This window comes from Cibotium barometz, chromosome 64 (assembly GCF_041138505.1).
Source record: "Cibotium barometz isolate CiBa-2024 chromosome 64, ASM4113850v1, whole genome shotgun sequence".
Taxonomy (NCBI): domain Eukaryota; kingdom Viridiplantae; phylum Streptophyta; class Polypodiopsida; order Cyatheales; family Cibotiaceae; genus Cibotium; species Cibotium barometz.
Genome location: NC_141109.1, coordinates 7,712,796 through 7,734,099, shown reverse-complemented (window position 1 = coordinate 7,734,099; position 21,304 = coordinate 7,712,796).

Here is a 21,304-nt window from a genome sequence, read left to right as displayed (position 1 = left end):
TTATGTCATAAAAGAAAGAAAAAGGGTCTGTCGCCTTTGAGATACTTAGCGGTTTTTAGACTCTCTTGGCGGAGGTCTCTTGGCCATTGCTTGGGTCTCATTGGGATGGAACCTTAATCTTTATCACCTTTTACACACACATCAAAAAAGAAAAAAAAAAGAAAAAAAAGAAAAAAAAGAGAGTTCCAATCACCTTTGCTCATATTTAGGAGTAGGTTTTGCCACTTAGGAATAACTTACATACTTGTAGGACATTGAGACTGCGGTCATAACCGGCGGTGTACAAGCACACTTGCCTTTGCATAGCACTATCTACCACTTAAGTCTCACTTTGACTAGTCTTTACTCACCTATTTTAATACTCATTAAAACTTAATCAGCCTTGCACTTGTATGCTCACGTGTGAAATTATCATTGCTGGTTTTTCTTTTCTTTTCTTTTCTTTTCTTTTCTTTTCTTTTTTTCAATAAAAGACTTTACTTGTATCTATTGTTTTTTGCAGCTCTTGCTACTACCGCGCTCGAGGACGTGCGCAAAATAGGAAGAGGGGAGTGTTGCATGACAAATGAAGATCAATGCAAGGATGCAACAAAAAAGACACTTAGGGCTCTTGTAAAGAATTCCAAGTTGTAGATGAATGTAGGAGAGGGCTTGACAATAATCCCACATGGGAACTTTTGGGAGTTCTAGAGTTTTTATATAAAAGGTGGCCCATTTGAGAGCTAGAGGGCACTCTTTGGTCATTTGGTTGAGAGGCTCATAGAGAGAGCTTGCTCCATAGCTCCTTCTCATGTGCTCTCCCAAGGCTCTCCATCTCCATTCATGCTTCAATCTTGTACTCTCTATTCTCTACATTTTCAATGATATGAGGTTATGGTCTACACACTTGCTAATCTAGATTTCTTAATGATGTTTTGATGCTAAAACCTGATTTGTAGAGTGCATGTGATGAAGCTTGTGCATGAAATGATGTGTAGTTGAGGCTTGTGTGATAGCTCTCTGCATGTTAGATTCTTTGCATAAGTTGCGTTTCTATGCTTAAGTGTAGCCTAATCTTGATGCTTTGATTATGTTAGATTGATTGCTTGAGTGTTGAAGAGTAGGACTAGAAGTCATTAGTGTGTGGTTAACTAATCTTCTCCCATTCGGGATAGCCTCTATGCGCTAACCGGGTTGCATTCACAGATTGACAAAGTGTGTGGGTTGGAGTGTAGCCTCCGCTATGCTATGATGTCCCAAACAAAGGCTCTTGGTTTGCTAGAGATAATGCTCCTAGGGCAGTGTTTCCTAGTATTGTGGGTCGTTTTCGACGCACTGGTGTTATGGTGAGCATGGGACAGAAAGATGGATATGTTGGTGATGAGGTCGAATCTAAGTGGGCAATATTGACCTTGAAATATCCTAATGAGCATGGTATCGCAACCAACTGGGATGACATGGAAATGATTTGGGATCATATATTCTTTAATGAGCTTTGAGTTGCTCCTAAAGAGCATCCAGTCTTGCTCACTGAAGCTCCTCTCAATCCAAAGCTAATCGAGAGAAGATGACTCAAATCAAGCTCGATACATTCAATGCGCCAGCTACGTATGTTGCTATCCTTATGTGGCAGCCTACGTGGAGATATCCAAATTTAAAAGCTACATAAAAGGTGGCGCAGTGTATTGGCAACGAAGGAAATTTCGAAAAAATAGCTGCAAAAGGTATGCGCGCCGATTTCCTTGCGGGAAAGGGAGAAAAAACCAGAGAAGGGGGGGGGGGGGCGCATATCGGTGTGGTGGGTGTGCAGAAAAAGGAGAACCAGGGCGTCTTCTACCAGTAATTTTAAAATCAAATTAGCAGCTACTGTATAAAGCTTGTTGGGGCTAGAATTGAAGAGGAAATGGGGTACTATCAAATGAGATGAATTTCGTATTACATGTACTCTGCTCCTTGCACAGTCGACGGAATCAGCCGTGAGGGAAATAGCGAAATCAAAGAAAGATTTGCTTTGTTTTACTTTCAGATAAGTGATTTTTTTTATTTTTGTTTACTATTACCTACGATTTGGAAAATCGTATAGCATATAAACCTTTTAAGGTTTTGGAGAATGAGAAGAATTTGGGATTTGGAGAATCGTGGAATAAAAGCATCAAAAATACAATAAGGTTCCTGAAAATTGGGTTAAATTTTCTACTCGATTGGATTTTGGAATGAAAGTCATGGAGATTCCTAAAATCACATGAGCATGTTATAGATATGCCATATGTCATCTTTTGTTTGTGAGTTGTTGGAATTCAAAAGCAGGTTTTCAGAAGATAAAGAGACACCTTGAAATGATGAGATTGGAGTCACTTGATGTATGTGATGTGAATGGTCACATGTATGTGGGAATTTTTTGAAGATTATGTTATGCCTACATGTGATTGGTTTGAGGGATTTGGAAAAAGGAGTCAGTAAATCTATGCTTGGAACGGAACATGCACTTGATACACAATTTATGTGCAATCATCAGGCTGAATTCGGGGATGTAATGAGGTGAATTGGCACATGTTTATGTCATCAAAAATGGAGATGTCTTATGCTCCTTGGAGAGTTATGTGTGTGAGTTTCCTTGTGGGAATTAGAAGCTACTCTCACAGCTAGAAGCCTCGTACTTTCCCAGCGACACCGTCCACGTCACGACAACGCATGTGTGTGTACACATATACATATACATTATATATATATATATATATATATATATATATATATATATATATATATATATATATATATATGTACACACACACACACGCGCACACACACACACACATATGAGATATTTTTTTAATTTTTTCCCTCTTCATAAATGGGTGTGTACACACACACACACACACACACACACACACACACACACACACACGTGTGTGTGTGTGGACATGGTGTGTCATGGTGTACACACACATGTGTGTGTGGATGTGGTGTGCCACGTGTAATGCCACATCGAGGTATTACGTGTAACGCCCATTCTTGGGCATTACAGTGGTGTGCCACATATAATGCCACAACATGGCATGTGGCACCAATGTTATTGTGTCACATGTATTGCCCCACGGTCGAGCAATACACGTGGCTTGCCATGTGTAATGCCATGTTGAGACATTATACATTGCAATGCCATGTGTATTGCCTGAACTTGGGTAATACACATGGGCGCTTGCCCTATGGTAGGTGCCATTGTGAAACGGCTCACTTACAATTCCCTCCCTCTCTCTCCCTCAACTCAAACACCCCCTCTCTCCCTCAACTCAAATAGCCCCTCTCTCCCTCACTCTCTCTCTCTCCCTTAACTCAAACACCCCCTCTCTCCCTCGCTCTCTCTCTCTCTCTCCCAGGCTCTTTCTCCCTCAACAAATTCCCCCCTTACAAACCCACCTCTCCCCTCTCACCCCCCAAAGGGTATTCTTGCCTCCCCTTTCGATCGCCCCCCTCTCACCATCTTAAACAATCCTCTCCCCCTTACAAACCCACCTCTCTCCTCTCACCCCCCAAAGGCTCTTTCTCCCTCAACAAATTCCCCCCTTACAAACCCACCTCTCCCCTCTCACCCCCCAAAGGGTATTCTTGCTCTCTCTCTCTCTCTCCCAGGCTCTTTCTCCCTCAACAAATTCCCCCCTTACAAACCCACCTCTCCCCTCTCACCCCCCAAAGGGTATTCTTGCCTCCCCTTTCGATCGCCCCCCTCTCACCATCTTAAACAATCCTCTCCCCCCTCCCCCCCTCAAACATAATCGCCCACCTCAAACAAAGGGGATTCTCACCCTCATGCCTCCCTCTCACCCTCTCAAACTCTCCTCTCCCCTTACAAACATAATTGCCACCCTCTCTCCCTCAAACTCTTCCCACTCTCTCCCTCTCACACTCTCAAATACTCTACACCCCCTTAATCCCTTCATCTCAATCCCTCACCTCCCTCCTTCTACTATATACTCTCACAACCTCACCACCTCTCCCGGCATAGAAGAAAACAAACATAATTCCTCCCCGAATGCATTTACAATCCAAGTGCCTCACCAGAAATGTAAAGGAGTTTGCACTATCACAGGATGTGGGCATGGCGTAAGTTGCCACATCAAGTGAGGTGACCAATACATTTGGATTATAATTGGGTGTGAGGCCTGCTCCTACAATGCCCGACAATAATTGTGTTTCCTGCAGTGGTGCCATGATTGCCAAAGAAGAGGAGAGTTTTGACCAAGTGGTTGATCGACACATCTTCACAAATTGGGTAGAGAATCACTTGGTTAATAATCAACACCACCTTCCTAGAGTGCCTCTTTGTTGCCTCCTTGCAAACCTTGCAATCTGCATAAATGAGGATTGCATTGAAGGGTTGATTAAAATCATAGAAGAGTTTGACTGCCATCAACAAAGTGTAGTTGGTCCCGCGACCTATCATTGTCGGGTGAATTTGACATGATGCTAGAGCAAACACAAGGATGTCAACACATGGTTGGGAAGATGTTTGTTGTCTGAGATGGCAACCATCGACTTGAAGCATGGCGAGAATGGGCAAGAACCACTTGAGCTGATAGAGAGAAGGTGAATTGTAGGGTGGTTTGATTCCTACACAAGGATGTCAACACATGGTTGGGAAGATGTTTGTTGTTTGAGATGGCAACCATCGACTTAAATGTGAATTGTAGGGTGGTTTGATTCCTACACAAGAGGAGGAGGCAGAGTTTTTGATGGTGCTACGCATGATAAACAAGTAAGTGGACTTGTATCTTGTTTTTTTGTGATTGAAATGAAAAAACATTTTATATGTGGTCATTAACCTAATTTATTATGCATGCAAAATTGCTAGGGTGACTAGCATTCATGTGCCAAACATAATTGCACATGATATATTCATGATGTAGCGTGTGGGCCTTGTTGATCCTCCACAGTCAATTGTGAAAGTTAAGTGATAAGGATTGTGCATGGGCTGAGAAAGCTCTTAGGGATCGGGGGCCTAATAGATCGAAGTGGCTGAAGCTTCCCATGGCACTCCTCTCTCAATTGGTGTTTAAGATATATGTGCACCTCATAAACACACTACAATAAAGCTATATTTTGATTTCCAAAGATGTTTCTAAAACATAAATGCATTGCAGTCTAAGTTCGATGCCACATACTAAGTGAAGGTGAGTGGCTTGCCTCAGTGAGGGAGTAGAAAATAAAATCATAATGTAGAAACGCTTGGTAAGAACTACAAAGATGCCCTGGAGGAGATGGAGGCGCTATTTATACATGAGTTGGCACAAATTGCCAACCCAAGAAGGTGATCTCTTACTAGGGATAGGATGAAAAGGTGAGTAGATTCACTACTCCCAAGCTAGCAGAGATTTCTCGGGCGCATACTCTAAATGCAGAGTAAGATCACATATTTTCTCTCGATGCATTAAAGTTTTTTGATATGTAGCTACATAGCACTGGTTCATAATGTAGGAAATGTAGGCTCGTTGACATATTGGCAGGTGGCAAGTTTGCAATGAGAGGTGCCTAGATTCCTCCTTTTGGCAGAGCATTCTTCATGTGGATACATCATCATGTGTACTGGTTCCAATTGAGTGAGTACACGCTACAACTCTATGCAAAGTAGGAGCAGAGCTCACCTGCCTTAGCTGCACGAGAGAGCCATACTCGACTCTAGGGTGGATAGCGTGGATGCCCTTAAAACTTTTAGGAAGATGCACTTTTAAAAGGTGTTCTTAAGGTGCAAAGGGAAAATGCGTGCCACCCTGGATCTTGACCAGCAACCACACTTGCCACGCATGACACGGCGCCTCTTGTACAAGTATTGAGACATGTTTTATAGATAACTTATGTAGAAATCACATATTTTTCTATTATTTTCCTTGTTATTTATCAAACACATCACTATGTTTCCCCTACATCTATGTATATATATGTACATTAAGTATTTTCATTTTTATTATTTGGTGGTTTTATCTAGAGTAATAAGTTTCAACCTATTAAGGGGAAATATTTGCATTCATGAATAACTCTTGACAAACCAAGTGCATGCCAATAGGACACAAAATGAAGTCAAGAAGGGGTGGGAGACATATCTTAGTTATTGATATGCATTATTATGTGGTGAGTAAGTCGATATTTTCCAATATCATAATATTATTGGGAGGTGCATGATATCTTGCTTAAGATGGATACAAGGGAGGTGCATGATATCTTGCTTAAGATGGATACAAGGGAGTGTTGACATGCTCTTACAAGTGGGGAGTGCTAACATGCTCTTATAAGTGGGGACTTTGACCTTGCATTAAAGTGCTAAGTCCATACACCATGTGTATTCACATGCCTTATTCTTTTGTGGTGAGTGACTAAGAAAGCATCTTTCAAATAAAGAATGCAAAAATGAAGGGGCCCTCTTGGAAGTCTTTTGTTTTGGGGTAGGCAAATTTGATTCAAATTTTTGAGCATCTTTTACTCGGAATTCGGCAATTAAAGTTTATGACCTACAAAGTAGTTTGTGTAAATTTTTTTGTAGGACGGGTCGCAAATTTCAACTTTGCTTTTTTGAAGCTTCTCAATCCAAGCTACACAGAAAAAGTTTCAGCCAGAATACTGGCTTTCAAAAATTCTAGACAGCTTGCTCAAATCTCTTCCTCACTTCTTCTCTTACCCACAATCACACTCCCCAATTTGTAATGTTTAATATGACCTTTGAAAACCTTGGCTCAAATGGAAAATTGTAATATCTTTTGGAATCTTCCTCCACCACCTTGGACCTACAACGAAGACCTCGTCCAATTACAACCTCTCCATCAAACCTCTTTCACACCGCTTATATCTTCGCCCTCCACCAATAAAAAGGGGCCATCTATCACTATCAAGGGGACACATCTTTCTTCTTTCCTCCTTATCCCTCAAGCTTATGGTAACCTTCGTCTTCCCAAAACTCATGCCATCATAAAGTCCTTAGTCTTCTCCCTATGTTCACTCCCTCACCCCAGCTTTCTACAAATCTCTACTCATCAACCCATGTGCTAGTGCTTTGGGGGTGTGTTTTCTTCACCATGTGGTTCTTGCCAATGCTATTATAGGTGTGTATAACTCATTCATGTGTGATTAGTGTATAGCCCACAAGTTTCCCTCTCTATGTACTTTCTGCAACAACCATTAATAAGCAAGCTTGGGTCTACCTCCACATGGTTTTGATCATTGGTTTCCATTGGTGAGTTGATTTTGGTGTGTGTTTATGAAGTGGATGCCTTTGTTTTGTTCTTCCATTGTGCTTATTTTAAGATCAACAATTCTCTAATGTTTGTCTTTGTGACTGTGGTTCTTTTGGGAGGTAATAGAGGCCACCTTTTAAGAAAATCCCCCTCATAAATTGGTGTCCCCATCGAGGATCGAACTCAAGACCTTCAGTTTATAATTGCTTTATCAATTAGGTCTGTCTTAGCAAGATGAGCTGCCCTAATTTTTCACTTAGGCCGAATCATCCTTATCAACCTATTCGAGCCCTATCAATTCATGTGGTTCTAAGCCACAAAGCCAGTTTTGAGCAATGCTTTGCATTTCTCTTTGGAGCAGAGTAGTTGGCAGAAATCAATGCATCACATGAGCCTTTCATTTTACCCCTTCTCAATTATGAGCTCACATTTGATGTGTTTATGTTCATCTTGATGTCCTAAAATTTGTTCATCTTGATGTCCTAAAATTTGTTTTCCACATCTTGTTTCTTATCCTTCTTCATCTTTCCAAAACCTACACCAATGGTTATCCCCTTCCCAACTTTCCATGAAGATGCACTAGAATTCATGGATGATTTGGAGATGTCCCATCTCATTTCTGGGAGAGACACTTGTTCTCATTTCTGGGACATTAAGGTTAGGGCTTTACCCCTTGTTCTAAAGGAGGAAGCTAGAATCTGGTATGGCACCTCGCAGGCTACCAAGGATGGATGGGAGATCATTTGCCAAGTATTCTTACAAAAATATGCAGAAGGATTATGGCAGTAGTTGCTCCTACATCAATAGGAACCTTTCCAAGATTTTCAAAGGTATGAAACTAAATTTCAAGATTTGTGGACTAGATGGAGTGCATCTCTTCCACCTAAAGAAGCAGCACCAAATTTTTTGAAGAGGGACATGTTTGTTACTAGTTTATTACCTCCTTTAAGGGGTAAGGTAGAATCCAATTTTCCTACTAATTTTGAATAGGCACTTAGGGTGGCTAGGGAAAAAGATAAAAAGTTGAGATATTAGGCACATAGGCCTAGATTGGACTTGGACATGGGAAGGTGAGAGGAAGACACTTCTGAGGCTCCAACACTTAACTTGGCACAAAGAGCCTTAGTGGCTTTAGGATCACCACCAACACTTGTTGAAACCTCACAACATGAGCTTCTCCATAAATTAACCCAACAGTTAGTGGAAAGCTTAAACCTTAACTTGATACAAAACCCTAGAGACTACAAGCCCCACAAGAGGCTGGAAGAGGACCAAGAAGGCAAGCACAAGAGCTCATTTGCTATAATTGTAATGAATCAAGGCATGGGATATATAACTGCCCATATCCAAGAAGACCTCAAGGAGGTATATACCCAGTGCATCTTTTCTTTGAAGCGCTTCTATGAGAGATGTGCCTCCACCACAATAGGCAGTTGTGATTCCACTAGTATCATTGACACCACAACCACCACCGATAGAAAATCAAGTGGTCAATGTTTTAGGCCTCGATGCACTTGAAAAAGAACCCATAGAAGAATTGGAGGTCATGCCTGCAGTCAAGAGGACCATAGTTCACAACATATGGAAGACAAAGTAGAAGATTTGGAGGAGACCATTGTTAAAACCCTAAGATCTCTCTAGATAATTGTTATGCACATAAACATGCATAAATCAGGCATAAATTCATCCACCTGACCATTCCCGAGCCCAAGGGATGCACACATGAATTATAAAGAAGTACATTATACCTTTACCTTGATGTCCCATACCATCAAGAGGTATAACTCCAATCCAATAGCATGTAGCTATAGTGTGAAATGGTAGGTGAGTAGATATAATCCTCTATACAAGAGAACATCATATAATAACCTAGACTTAAGATAACATAGTCTTAGCGTCCCTTGAGTGTGTCCCATGCCCCTATTATATAGGAGGGCCCTCAAGTGACTCTTGACTCTCCATTTCCCATGTGTGACCCTTGGATACCTGACCCTAACCTTAACCCTTAAGGTTAGTCCTAACCCATGCTCCACTAGAGCTTGTTCCCATGCTCCCATACTCACAAGCCTAATGTGGGTTAGCATCCTAGTATATGCACACATAATGTGCATATAACATACTTTCCCTCTCTCAAAACATTGCACTCTTGCAATGAAAAGAAGGAGAACTGCACTGAACAATATCAACCGACTCCCCTCTATTTTCCTATTATTCCACTTAATTTTAATCTCAGGGATTAGACAACTATAAAGTTTCCTTTCCCTGAATTCAAGTACCTTATCAGGTTCATGTGGAACATAGGATAAATCTTTGACTTCAATGAGTTCTTGTTGAGGAGTAACTGTATTATCATCACCTCCCAGTTTCCCTTTCAATTCACTAATATGAAAGGCTGGATAAACTCTAAATGTGGAGGCAGTTTTAGTTCATACGCAACCGTGGCAATCCAATGTATAACTCGAAATGGACCACAATATCTAGGAGATAAATTCGAGCATTTTCCTTGACAAAGTTTGAGAATGTTTAGGAACTTTTAAATAAACTAATGCTCCTGGTTTAAAAGATTAAGTTGAGCATCCTCTATCAGCATAGAACCATGCCCTATCATGAATGAGCACTCCTAATAGAATCCCGAGCTTTGGTCAGCATTTCTTGCATATCATGCAAGAAATCCCTCGTGATGCATCAAGCTTGATGTCCTTAAGACCGACATCAATAGGTGCCCTGGTTTGATACCCATATATAAGCATGAATGGACTAAAACCAATAGCCGTATATTTAAAATTGTTATAGGCAAATTTCATCATTGGAATATATTTTTCCCAATTTGATGCTTTTCCAGAGACATATGCACGAAGCATATCCTTTACAATCTGATTTATACGCTCTGTTTGCCTATCAAACTGAGGATGATCATATGAATACATACTCAACGTAATTTCCTTGTTGTAAACCATTCGGAATAAAGTAGGAAAACATGGCAGGAACTAGGTATCCATCGGCAGGGCCGATGTACCCCAATCTGCTCTCATGGAATGTACCCCAATCTGCTCTCATGGAATTATCGGCATCCTGAGTTACCCATATCAACATAGAGAGTAATCAACATCTCGATGAGTCACATATGTCCATGCGTAAACCATCAGGTTGACTATATAAATCACCTAAAGTACGGAGCTAGAGAAAGAAATGCCAATAAAGGAAAAATCCAAATTTCCTTAATTTGAACACAACAAGATAAACTCGTTGAACTCTACAAAAAGAGATTTCAACAAGTGACAATGCCGACGAGATTACACTCATCAATACATGCGGGCTATAGATAAGAGAAGTTTATCTAGAGAATGCCCACACAACAACTTTAAATGAATTCAAAAAATGAGATTGTCTTTGAATGTTGAGGTCAACATGCTAAGTGATGTAAGCAAAGCAACAATCTTGAGCCCAAATTATCCCATAAGATAATATATGTGAGGGATCGCTAGCGTCCCATACCACCATGATACCACCCATACATACCTTACCAATTTGAAACTCCCTAGTATGCCGTCTAGGAGATATGAATAAAATCCTTTATAAAAGAAATAAGACGGCCTTATCCCAAACTTTCATATGATAAAACCTGTCTCTATATTCCTAAGACCACATCAAGGAATAACTCTTTTTCGAGTACATCATTAGAAAAGAATTTTGAATTATTGGTGCCTTTCTAATGATAACTACCCACAATAAACTCAATAAAGTTAGGGTAGAAAAATAACACTTCACCTAGATATATAAGCAACTAGGTATCTAAGTTGGAATATGTACAAAAGTACAAGGAACATAGTCCAAAACTATGTGCAAAAAACGAAGGCAAATGCTACCTTCAAAGCACATGATATTATCCAAAAGATCAAAAGATCCTTATAAAACCATGGATAAAAGCATAAAAGCTCCTCGAATCCATAAAAACCATAGTTGATCATAAAAATCAATGCATGCCATCTAATGGACATTAATCATGCCAAAAGAAGCATTAAAATTGGTGGCCAATCCATCAATCCGGAGTATATGAACGTGGTGTCGTTCAAGCCAAACTCCAAAGTAAGCAAGTGAAACACATGTGTGTAGCACTCATTAAAAAACCCCTAGACACAAGTGATCTAGGCAGACCCTGATGAGTCCAAATAAAAGTTAGAAAATATCCAATAAAATCCACCAAAACAAATAGATCAACTAACCCATGATAGAATTTATCTTAGGCTTAAGAAATTAAGCATAGACCACACTTAAATAAGTGCAAAATAAATTATCATGGAAAAATGTCAAAGGTGAAACACACTTTGAACGTAGAATATAGCCATCAAAAGTATGGAACATGTCCAAAAAGAAATGGCTAAACAATGGCAAAAAATCATGAAAACATCGTTTAAAATAAATCCAAATAGAAATATATACTAATACATCTATCTATGTCAGCATGTGAAAATATACTTCAACATTAAATAAGCCTCGAAAATATTAAATTCTCGAGAAAAAGAATTATCATGATTTTTTTTTATTTTTCCTAATTTTATAAAGCCTCAAAATATGATAATTTTGAATTCCATCAAACCTATCTTATGGCGTTCCAAACATATATTTTTTCAAAAAAAATTTAGCAATTTAATTTGCCAAAATACCATTGATATTTTATAAATACCAATTTTTTAGGATTTTTAAAAATAATTTCTAGAAAATTCCTAATTTTTCTTGAGAATCCCATCGTTTACGAAATTTCCAATTTCACCCGACAATTCTCAAATACAATGAAAATTTATAATTTTAATGGATTTTTTAATTTTTTGGGTCAAAAAATATATTTGTAAAGGAATTTGAATGCTCACGGGCGCCTGAATGGACACACCACATGACAATCAGCAACCCCACATTTTTCAAAAATTTAAAATAACCTTTGTCTAATTTTTTACTAATTTTTTGAAGCTTTTAATATACCCCAATTATATAAGAATACGAAGGGTCAAAAAATTTCGGAATCCCAATGGTTTTTCTGGAATAGGGAAAGCCAACAGTTTTGAAAAAATGAAAAGACAAAAAAACTAGAATGTGAAAGGTCAAAAGTTTCTGAAATTTGAAAGGTCAAAAGATTTACAGAATTCGGAAAGCCAATAGGTTTTCCAGAATTCGAAAAAGCAATAGGTTTCCTGGGAGATAGAAAGTCAAAAGACTCCAAGAGAAAATTTTTGAAAAATCCAAAGAATTTTTTCTCAAATTTCATATTTTCTCCTTCTTTTCCAGCTTTTTTCCAAGCTTTGAAAAGCTTTTTTTTGGAAACTCTTTTTTTATATATTTTTAAAAACTAAAAAATATAGCTTCTTTTTTTAAGCTTTAATAAAAAGCTTATGAAATTTTTTTAGGGGGGTGGGGGATTTTCACCTGCCTGCAGTGACCCCCCCTCCCCCCCGCGGTGCGCTGCGCATCAAGATAGAGAGGGAGGAGGAGACTCCCCTCTCTTCTCCCCTTCTTCTCCAACCAAAAACTTTCTCTCTCCATCCCCTCCTTCTCTATAATCAAAGAGGAGGATTAACCATTTCATTCAACTCCCATTAATCATAGTTAAAGTTTAATTATGATTAATATTTAATCAAATTATGCTTATTGAGAGGCGTTCACACGACACGAGAGAAAAAAAGAAGGAAAAATTAGAATTGAGAGGCGAAGAGGGTCCCATGTACACAGGAGAGCATTCCATGCATCAATTGACTGCCCCACACTGCATTTCAACAGAATTTTGATAGAAAATCGAAAGAATATCCGCAAAAATGCAATAAAAATACATTTTTAACCATAAAAATGCTATAAAAATTTCTAAATAATTAGGAAAAAATTCCTAAAAATTATAGAAAATTAGGGAATTTATTCTACCAAAAAATATCCATAATAAAATATGTAGCATTTTGGTAAAAAATTCTATTAATGCTTATTTTAAACCATAAAAAATAGAAAAAAATAGCATTAAACTCACGCGAAATCCCCCCGCCGCGCAACGTCGATTCATCCACCATTGAATAAAAAAAACAAACGTTCCAATTGCCATATCGACGATCCACATGCAAATCATCAACACAAATCAATAAAATAACATTTTTATTTAGTAAATATGAATCTTTACTTCAAAAATTATAAAAATAAGAAAAAAAAATCAACAACAATTAACTAGAGATTGCTCTGATACCACTGTTAAAACCCTAAGATCTCTCTAGATAATTGTTATGCATAAACATGTATAAATCAGGCATAAACTCATCCACCCGACCATCCCCAAGCCCAAGGGATGCACACATGAATTATAATGAAGTACATCATACCTTTACCTTGATGTCCCATACCATAAAGAGGTATAACTCCAATCCAATAGCATGTAGCTATAGTGTGAAATGGTAGGTGAGTAGATATAATCCTCTATACAAGAGAATATCATATCATAACCTAGCCTCAAGATAACATAGTCTTAGCCTCCCTTGAGTGTGCCCCATGTCCCTATTATATAGGAGGGCCCTCAAGTGACTCTTGACTCTCCATTTCCCATGTGTGACCCTTGGATGCTTGACCCTAACCTTAACCCTTAAGGTTAGTCCTAACCCATGCTCCACTAGAGCTTGTTCCCATGCTCCCATGCTCACAAGCCTAATGTGGGTTAGCATTCTAGTATATGCACACATAATGTGCATATAACATACTTCCCCTCTCTCAAAACATTGCACTCTTGCAATGAAAAGAAGGAGAACTGCACTGAACAATATCAACCGACTCCCAAGTCAAATTCTCTATTTCCCTATTATTCTAACCTCAGGGATTAGACAACTATAAAGTTTCCATTCCTTGAATTCAAGTACCTTATCACGTTCATGTGGAACATAGGATAAATCTTTGACTTTAATGAGTTCTTGTTGAGAAGTAACTATGTTATCCTCACCTCCTAGTCTCCCTTTCAATCCACTCATATGAAAGACTAGATGAACTCTAACATGTGGAGGCAATTTTAGTTCATACGCAACCGTGCCAATCCGATGTATAACTCGAAATGAACCACAATATCTAGGGGATAAATTCGAGCATTTTTCTGTTGACAAAGTTCGAGAATCTTTAGGAACTTTTAAATAAACCAACGCTCCTGGTTCAAAAGTCCAAGTTGAGCATCCTCTATCAGCATAGAACCATGCCCTATCTTGAGCACTCCTGATAGAGTCCCGAGCTTCGGTCAGCATTTTCTGCATATCATGCAAGAAATCCCTCGATGCATCAAGCTCGATGTCCTTAAGACCGACATCAATAGGTGCCCTGGGTAGATACCCATATATAAGCAAAAACCAATAGCCATATATTTAAAATTGTTATAGGTAAATTCCATCATTGGAATATATTTTTCCCAATTTGATGCTTTTCCAGAGACATATGCACGAAGCATATCCTTTACAATCTGATTCATACGCTCTATTTGCCTATCAGACTGCAGACAGATGATCATAGGAATACATACTTAACGTAATTTCCTATCAGACTGTGGATGATCATAGGAATACATACTCAACGTAATTTCCTTGTTGTAAACCATTCGGAATAAAGTAGGAAAACATGGTATTATAACAACAGGAACCAGGTATCCATCGGCAGCCCGATGTATCCCACATTTGCTCATGGAATTATCGGCATCCCGAGTTACCCATATCAACATAGAGAGTCATCAACATTTCGATGAGTCACATATGTCCATCCGTAAACCATCAATTTGACTGTATAAATCACCTAAAGTACAGAGCTAGAGAAAGAAATGCCAATAAAGGAAAAATCCAAATTTCCTTAATTTGAACACAACAAGATAAACTCGTTTTGAACTCTACAGAAAGAGATTTCAACAAGTAACAATGCCGACGAGATTACAATCATCAATACATAAGAGAATTTTATCTAGAGAATGCCCACACAACAACTTTAAATGAATTCAGAAAATGAGATTATCTTTGAATGTTGAGGTCAACATGCTAAGTGATATAAGCAAAGCAACAATCTTGAGCCCAAATTATCCCATAAGATAATATATGTGAGGGATTGCTAGCATCTCATACCACCATGATACCACCTTACCAATTTGAAACTCCCTAGTATGCCGTCTAGGAGATATAAATAAAATCCTTTATAAAAGAAATAAGACAAACTTTCACATACAAAAACCTGTCTCTATATTCCTAAGACCACATCAAGGAATAACTCTTTCCGAGTATATCATTAGAAAAGAATTTTGAATTATTGGCACCTTTCTAATGATAACTATCCAATAAACTCAATAAAGTTAGGGTAGAAAAATAACACTTCACTTAGATATATAAGCAACTAGTATCTAAGTTGAAATATGTACAAAAGTACAAGGAACATAGTCCAAAATTACGTACAAAAAACGAAGGCAAATGCTACCTTCAAAGCATATGATACTATCCAAAAGATCAAAAGATCCTTATAAAACCATGGATAAAAGCATAAAAGATCCTCGAATCCATAAAAACCATAGTTGATCATAAAAATCAATGCATGCTATCTAATGGACATTAATCATGCCAAAAGAAGCATTAAAATTGGTGGCCAACCCATCAATCTGGAGTATATGAACGTGGTGTCGTTCAAGCAAAACTGTAAAGTAAGCAAGTGAAACACATGTGTGTAGCACTCATTAAAAAACCCCTAGACACAAGTGATCTAGGCAGAACCTGATGAGTCCAAATAAAAGTTGAAAAATATCCAATAAAATCCACCAAAACAAATAGATCAACTAACCCATGATAGAATTTATCTTAGGCTTAAGAAATTAAGCATAGACCACACTTAAATAAGTGCAAAATAAATTATCATGGAAAAGTGTCAAAGGTGCAACACACTTTGAACGTAGAATAATATAGCCATCAAAAGTATGGAACATGTCCAAAAAGAATGGCTAAACAATGGCAAAAATCATGAAAACATCGTTTAGAATAAATCCAAATAGAAATATCTACTAATACGAGGTATAATCCTATTAATAATATGTGAATAACCCGCATCTATCTATGTCAGCATGTGAAAATGTACTTCAACATTAAATAAGCCTCGAAAATATTAAATTCTCGAGAAAAAGAATTATCATGATTTTTTTTATTTTTCCTAATTTTATAAATCCTCAAAATACGATAATTTTGAATTCCACCAAACCTATCTTATGGCATTTCAAACTTATATTTTTTTAAAAAAATTTAGCAATTTAATTTACCAAAATACCATTGATATTTTATAAATACCAAGTTTTTAGGTTTTTTAAAAATAATTTCTAGAAAATTCCTAATTTTTCTTGAGAATCCCATCGTTTACGAAATTTTCAATTTCGCTCGACAATTCTCAAATCCAATGAAAATTTATAATTTTAATGGATTTTTTAATTTTTTGGGTCAAAAAATATATTTGTAATTGAATTTGAATGCTCACGGGTGCCTGAATAGACACACCACATGCCAATCCACCAACCCCACACTAATTTTTGGCTTTTAATATACCTCGAACATATAAGAATACGAAGGGTCAAAAAATTTCGGAATCCCAATGGTTTTTCCGGAATAGGGAAAGCCAATAGTTTCGGAAAAATGAAAAGACAAAAAAATTGGAATGTGAAAGGTCAAAAGTTTCCGAAATTTGAAAGGTCAAAAGATTTACGGAATTCGGAAAGCCAATAGGTTTCCCAGAATTCAAAAAAGCAATAGGTTTTCCAAAATTCGGAAAGCCAATAGGTTTCTCGGGAGATAGAAAGTGAAGACTCCAAGAGAAAATTTTAGAAAAATCGAAAGAATTTTTTTCTCAAATTTCATATTTTCTCCTTTTTTTCCAGCTTTTTTCGAAGCTTTGAAAAGCTTTTTTTTGGAAACTCTTTTTTTATATATTTTTCAAAACTAAAAAATATAGCTTCTTTTTTAAGCTTTAATAAAAAGCTTATGAAATTTTTTTAAGGGGTGTGGGCGATTTTCACCTGCCTGCAGCCAGCGACCCCTCCTCTCCTGCAGCCAGCGACCCCTCCTCTCCCCCCCCCCCCCGGTGCGCTGCGCATCAAGATAGAGAGGGAGGAGGAGACTCCCCTCTCTTCTCCCCTTCTTCTCCAACCAAAAACTTTCTCTCTCCATCCCCTCCTTCTCTATAATCAAAGAGGAGGATTAACCATTTAATTAAACTCCCATTAGTCATACTTAAAGTTTAATTATGATTAATATTTAATCAAATTATTCCTATTAAGAGGCGTTCACACGACACGAGAGAAAAAAAGAAGAAAAAATCAGAATTGAGAGGCGAAGAGGGTCCCACGTACACGGGAGAGCATTCCATGCATCAATTGACTGTCCCACACTGCATTTCAACAGAAAATTGAAAGAATATCCACAAAAATGCATTAAAAATATATTTTTAACCATAAAAATATAATAAAAATTTCTAAATAATCAAGAAAAAATTCCTAAAAATTATAGAAAATTAGAAAATTCATTCTACCAAAAATATCCACAATAAAATATGCAGCATTTTGGTAAAAATTTCTATTAATGCTTATTTTAAACCATAAAAAATAGAAAAAAAATAGCATTAAACTCACGAAATCCCCCCGTCGCAACGTCAATTCATCCATTGAATAAAAAAAACACACGTTCCAATCGCCATATCGATGATCCATCTATGCAAATCATCAACATAAATCAACAAAATAATATTTTTATTTAGTAAATATTAATCTTTACTTAAAAAAAATACCAAAAATTGTAATAAGAAAAAAATCAACAACAATTAACTAGAGATTGCTCTGATACCACTGTTAAAACCCTAAGATCTCTCTAGATAATTGTTATGCATAAACATGCATAAATCAGGCATAAACTCATCCACCCGACCACCCCCAAGCCCAAGGGATGCACACATGAATTATAATGAAGTACATCATACCTTTACCTTGATGTCCCATACCATAAAGAGGTATAACTCCAATCCAATAGCATGTAGCTATAGTGTAAAATGGTAGGTAAGTTGTATCTAGATTGCAAAGAATCTAGTGTTTCATGCTCACTCATATCATAACCTAGCCTCAAGATAACATAGTCTTAGCCTCCCTTGAATGTGCCCCATGTCCCTATTATATAGGAGGGCCCTCAAGTGACTCTTGACTCTCCATTTCCCATGTGTGACCCTTGGATGCTTGACCCTAACCTTAACGCTTAAGGTTAGTCCTAACCCATGCTCCACTAGAGCTTGTTCCCAAGCTCCCATGCTCACAAGCCTAATGTGGGTTAGCATCCTAGTATATGCACACATAATGTGCATATAACATACTTCCCCTCTCTCAAAACATTGCACTCTTGCAAAATAAAAAGAAGGAGAACTGCACTGAAGTTTCCATTCTCTGAATTCAAGTACCTTATCAGGTTCATGTGGAACATAGAATAAATCTTTGACTTCAATGAGTTCTTGTTGAGGAGTAACTATGCTATCCTCACCTCCCAGTCTCCCTTTCAATCCACTCATATGAAAGACTAGATGAACTCTAACATGTGGAGGAGTAACTGTGCTATCCTCACCTCCTAGTCTCCCTTTCATATGAAAGACTAGATGAACTCTAACCTGTGGAGACAGTTTTAGTTCATAGGCAACCGTGCTAATCCGATGTATAACTTGCGAAATGGACCACAATATCTAGGGGATAAATTCGAGCATTTTCCTGTTGATAAAGTCTGAGAATCTTTAGGAACTTTTAAATAAACCAATGCTCCTGGTTCAAAAGACCAAGTTGAGCATCCTCTATCAGCATAGAACCGTGCCCTATCTTGAGCACTCCTGATAGAATCCCAAGCTTTGGTCAGCATTTCCTGTATATCATGCAAGAAATCCCTCGATGCATCAAGCTCGATGTCCTTAAGACCGACATCAATAGGTGCCTTGGGTAGATACCCATATATAAGCATGAACGGACTAAAACCAATAGCCGTATATTTAAAATTGTTATAGGCGAATTCCATCATTTGAATATATTTTTTCCAATTTGATGCTTTTCCAGAGACATATGCACGAAGCATATCCTTTACAATCTGATTCATACGCTCTATTTTCCTATCAGACTGCGGATGATCATAGGAATACATACTCAACGTAATTTCCTTGTTGTAAACCATTCGCGAAAATAAAGTAGGAAAACATGGTATTATAACAACAGGAACCAGGTATCCAACATCGGCGGCCCGATGTACCCCACATCTGCTCATGGAATTATCGGCATCCCGAGTTACCCATATCAACATAGAGAGTCATCAACATCTCGATGAGTCACATATGTCCATCTGTAAACCATCAGGTTAACTGTATAAATCACCTAAAGTACGGAGCTAGAGAAAGAAATGCCAATAAAGGAAAAATCCAAATTTCCTTAATTTGAACACAACAAGATAAACTCGTTTTGAACTCTACAAAAAGAGATTTCAATAAGTGACGATGCCTACAAGATTACACTCATCAATACATGCGAGCTAAAGATAAGAGAAGTTTATCTAGAGAATGCCCACACAACAACTTTAAATGAATTCAAAAAATGAGATTGTCTTTGAATGTTGAGGTCAACATGCTAAGTGATGTAAGCAAAGCAACAATCTTGAGCCCAAATTATCCCATAAGATAATATATGTGAGGGATCGCTAGCATCCCATACCACCATGATACCACCCATACATACCTTACCAATTTGAAACTCCCGAGTATGCCGTCTAGGAGATATGAATAAAATCCTTTATTAAAGAAATAAGACGACCTTATCCCAAACTTTCACATACAAAAACCTGTCTCTATATTCCTAAGACCACATCAAGGAATAACTCTTTCCGAGTACAACATTAGAAAAGAATTTTGAATTATTGGCGCATTACTAATGATAGCTACCCAATAAACTCAATAAAGTTAGGGTAGAAAAATAACACTTCACCTAGATATATAAGCAACTAGGTATCTAAGTTGGAATATGTACAAAAGTACAAGGAACATAATGCAAAATTACGTGCAAAAAACGAAGGCAAATGCTACCTTCAAAGCACATGATATTATCCAAAAGATCAAAAGATCCTTATAAAACCATGGATAAAAGCATAAAAGCTCCTCGAATCCATAAAAACCATAGTTGATCATAAAAATCAATGCATGCCATCTAATAGACATTAATCATGCCAAAAGAAGCATTTAAATTGATGGCTAACCCATCAATCCGGAGTATATGAACGTGGTGTCATTCAAGCAAAACTCCAAAGTAAGCAAGTGAAACACATGTGTGTAGCACTCATAAAAAAACCCCTAGACACACAAGTGATCTAGGCAGAACCTAATGAGTCTAAATAAAAGTTGGAAAACATCCAATAAAATCCACCAAAACAAACATATCAACTAACCCATGATAGAATTTATCTTAGGCTTAAGGAATTAAGCATAGACCACACTTAAGTAAGTGTGAAATAAATTATCATGGAAAAGTGTCAAAGAAGGTGAAACACACTTTGAACGTAGAATATAGCCATCAAAAGTATGGAACATGTCCAAAAAGAATGGCTAAACAGTGGCAAAAAATCATGAAAAGGTTGTTTAAAATAAATCCAAACAGAAATATTTACTAATACGAGGTATAATCCTATTAATAATATGTGAATAACCTGCATCTATCTATGTCATGTGAAAATGTACTTCAACATTAAATAAGCCTCGAAAATATTAAATTCTCGAGAAAAAGAATTATCATGGTTTTTTAAAAATTTCCTTAATTTTATAAAGCCTCAAAATACGATAATTTTGAATTCCACCAAACCTATCTTATGGCATTCTATCTTTTGAATTTTTTAGCAATTTAATTTGCCAAAATACCATTGATATTTTATAAATACTAATTTTTTGGGATTTCTAAAAATAATTTCTAGAAAATTCCTAATTTTTCGTGAGAATCCCATCGTTCACAAAATTTTCGATTCTGCCTGACAATTCTCAAATCCAATGAAAATTTACAATTTTAATGGATTTTTTTAAAATTTTGGGTCAAAAAATAT